The following is a 3536-nucleotide window of genomic DNA, read 5'->3' on the forward strand; positions in this document are numbered from 1 at the left end:
TTCATTTCAAGTTCAATTCATGTTTAGTTTCAGTTCAATTCATGTTTAGACTTTGTTCAGTTCACTTTTAGTTCAAATTCAATTCATGTTCAATTTCACGTTAAGCTTTATGTCATGTTTGTATCACGTCAGTTCAATTATTTTCATGTCAGTTTAAGTCATATCAGCACATGTCATGTTATTATATTACGTTTTGCATTCATACTTTTAGTGTCATACATGCATCTTTAAACTGTCAGTTTAAGTTGTTTGTTAACTTGTTACGATTTGTAATAAAATCTCATTGTGGTAGTTTCAGCTACCATTCTCTCCAAAATGGTAGACCATGTGACAAGGATCAATGGAACCAAACTAAACCAGGCTAAGATTGGCATGGCCAGAACAGAGTAGTGTTGATATTACTTTAGGCAATCACTTCCGACTGATAGGCTGCTACAAGAATATTACTTTTGCTAGTGAAGGATATTGCAGGAATTTTAGAGGAGATAGTAGAAATTTTGGGAAGTATAGGATGGGTTAAAATATTATAATCTGTACTAAGTACTATTGTTTTAAGGTTCGAGAGGGCCTATATTGTAAGGATCGTAATTTTGTTCATGCATGCTTTAAACTAGTCTCTGAATGGTTAATGTGAATTCAGTATATGTGAATAGTTATGGATAAGTAGTTAAGTTTGGGATTAGAATTATAGTACTTTATGTATTGCTTAAAGAAAAAAAATTACTCGTTACGCATACTGCATATTGCTAGATACATGCTAGGTGTATTGCATCCTTAATTGTCATGAACAGGGGAAGGTAAACTTGTGTTGCATGTCTCGACACTTTAAAGTCAAACGGTGGAAGTTTCGGCCCTATGATGTTTTCCATAGTTGTGTTTGGTTTTAATTTTTTCTAAGTTAATATTTGAGTTTAGGACAAAATTTATATGAAGAATGTAAATTTTGGTATGTTTTGTTAAGTGAATTAACTAATCACAAGTATATTTATAAAGATCAGAAGAATGACTAGCTAGGCTTACAAATATAATTACAGAATTCAATCAATTTATAATAAATCTACATGCATAATTTTATATATATGATAGATCAAAAAAAGATTTTATAAAATAGATCCCTTGTATCATATGAAGCTATATTAATTTGTATATTATTATTATTATCTTACTTGGTTGATTGAGGAGACTAGCTATAATTGTTTAAGAGGCTAAAATTTCAAGCAAACGTACAAACACAATTAACTAAAATTGACTTAATTAACATGATCAGCTTCTATATTAATTGCACAGCAGCTTCTACACTTTTATTAATTGCCACATTGCAATTTGCATCGACGTTAATCATGCTGATCTTAGTCGTAGCGGTCTGTTCACAACGAATTAGCCGAATGAATGCTTGCATGCATGATCTCTCTTATTGACTCTAGCGATTCAATACAGATAATAATTGTATTCAGAACGATATGATATTACAGCACTGCAAATTGCAATATCTATCTATAGGTCGTACAAGAGGAGTATTACATATATTAGAAGTGCCAATAATTGGCTAATTATTATTGTAGGAAATATATATACATATGATTATTTTTCCGCGTACGAGATAGCGTACGGACGACTTCAGAGTTATTATTAAACATATCATGCTATAGCGTTCTCCATCAGTCGCCAATTAAACTTATTTTCATTAAAAGTACGTCTTCTGCAGTACTAGCGTTTCATTCCTCCTTCCACAACTGGAGCCATAGCCACTCCTTGATTGTACTTGTGCGAGTTCCCGTCCCATCCTATATATGCATATTCAACATGAACAAGATTATGCGTGTATGTATTAGATGTGTGATGATTTGTACAAATTTTAAATAGACCAATATCGTATAATTTTATTTTATTTTTGTAAAAAAGTAGATCCCAATATGAAAAAGTATAAAAAAATCTGTTCTATTTTAGTGAAGCATCTTACTTTCTTACAAAACAATTACACGAGATTTGTTTAGTTGGAACTTGTACTTAGCAATTAGCATTACTCATATAGATATATATATATATATATATATATATATTCTAGAAAGATATTAATTTACCGGCAGACACATCGAAGCCCTGGTTTTGGAGCTCACGATACTCGAGTCCTTGACACAAGGCACAAGACTCGCACCAACAATGAACACAACAACCCCCACAAGGGCTCTTCTCCAACATATAGAGTTTTCGAAGTTTAGTACGGTATATGCACGATTACAAACAACCAAAACCAGTTAAACTCTGGAGGAGGAAATATAGCAAGCCATTTCCACAGCAAGCTGACGAAAATTAACACAAATTAAAGCTAAATACATCGTAGAATATACATATACATATATATATATATATATGTATTTATATGTATATATGTGCTTTTATCCTACTTACAGGAGGATCCTTTGTCTACAATTTCGGAGATCCGCCCGAAAGCAACGCATGGACACCAAAATGTCAAGCAACCTGTGACAGAAGTACGTAGCTTTAGTTTTAAAGCCCCCCACTTTCTCCATTAATCACTGTAAACGAGCATTTCTCTATGGATCGTCGCAGTATATAACAAGGTTAAAAAACGAAAGGCATTAACATTATTTAACACAGAATATTAATTATAACCTGTCTAAAGAGCGAAAGAGATTACGAATTTACAGCTATGCATGTCAGAGCAGCAGTCAAAAAGACCAGTTGACCAACGAACTTCACTTGTCGGTTGACCATGGTGGGCAGGAACTGGAACGCTGGCCATTTTAGAGCTAGCAGTCTTGTCTCGGTGCCGTCAAGTCTTTACAGATGTGTGTAGGTGTGTGTATCAATATAATATATAACAAAGCAAAGAAATGGGAGAAAGCTAGAGAAGAGAGCGCTCTGCTATAAGAGAGTTGGTTTTTAGCAGATAAGAGATTAATTGATTACTGGGAGTGTATATATAGAAGGAGAAGATGGCCCGTGAGGAACGCATACATGGTAATATGAGCAAAGACTTTGTCTGTTTATACATGTTTCTTTGTCACTGTATTCATTCATCGAATCTACGATATTGAAAGGGCGAGATTTCCTCATTTATTCAATTAAACCGAGCTTGTCCTTCTTTTTAATGAAAAATGTTACGTGAAAGCCTTACATCACAAACATCAACTTAATCAATATGTAATTTATTATTTTTATCCCTCTATTTTAATGTTTAAATATATATTTTTAAATAAAATGATAAAAATTATAATAATACTCGAGTAGTTTATACGCGCAATAATACATGTTACAGAATCTCTCTCTCTCTTTCACTTCAAACCTTCGAAATCAAAATTCAGAAAATAATTAGAATTATGTGCATGAAAAATACTGGGACAGACACTAGAATTAATATGTGCGATGGTGATGGCTCTCCTAAAGAAGATATGATGGCAGTACTGAATGAGATGGCTCTCCTAAAGGAGATATGATGACACTGAATTGTGCCGTCAGATTAAGATTGTGGTCCTTCGGGCGCTATAATGGTTTCTGAATTGGACCGCATATTA

The 3536-nt window shown here is 33.3% G+C and overlaps 1 long non-coding RNA gene across 1 annotated transcript; it reads right to left on the reverse strand.

Annotated features, from left to right (window-relative positions):
• Nucleotides 1-1447: 1447 nt before the first annotated feature.
• LOC121256339 lies at nucleotides 1448-2925 on the reverse strand. The gene is made up of 4 exons (XR_005938972.1): nucleotides 2668-2925; nucleotides 2410-2481; nucleotides 2082-2300; nucleotides 1448-1784 (listed from the first exon to the last, which is right to left on the reverse strand). It is a non-coding gene; the product is annotated as an uncharacterized LOC121256339 (long non-coding RNA).
• Nucleotides 2926-3536: the final 611 nt, after the last annotated feature.

This window comes from Juglans microcarpa x Juglans regia, chromosome 3D (assembly GCF_004785595.1).
Source record: "Juglans microcarpa x Juglans regia isolate MS1-56 chromosome 3D, Jm3101_v1.0, whole genome shotgun sequence".
NCBI lineage: Eukaryota > Viridiplantae > Streptophyta > Magnoliopsida > Fagales > Juglandaceae > Juglans > Juglans microcarpa x Juglans regia.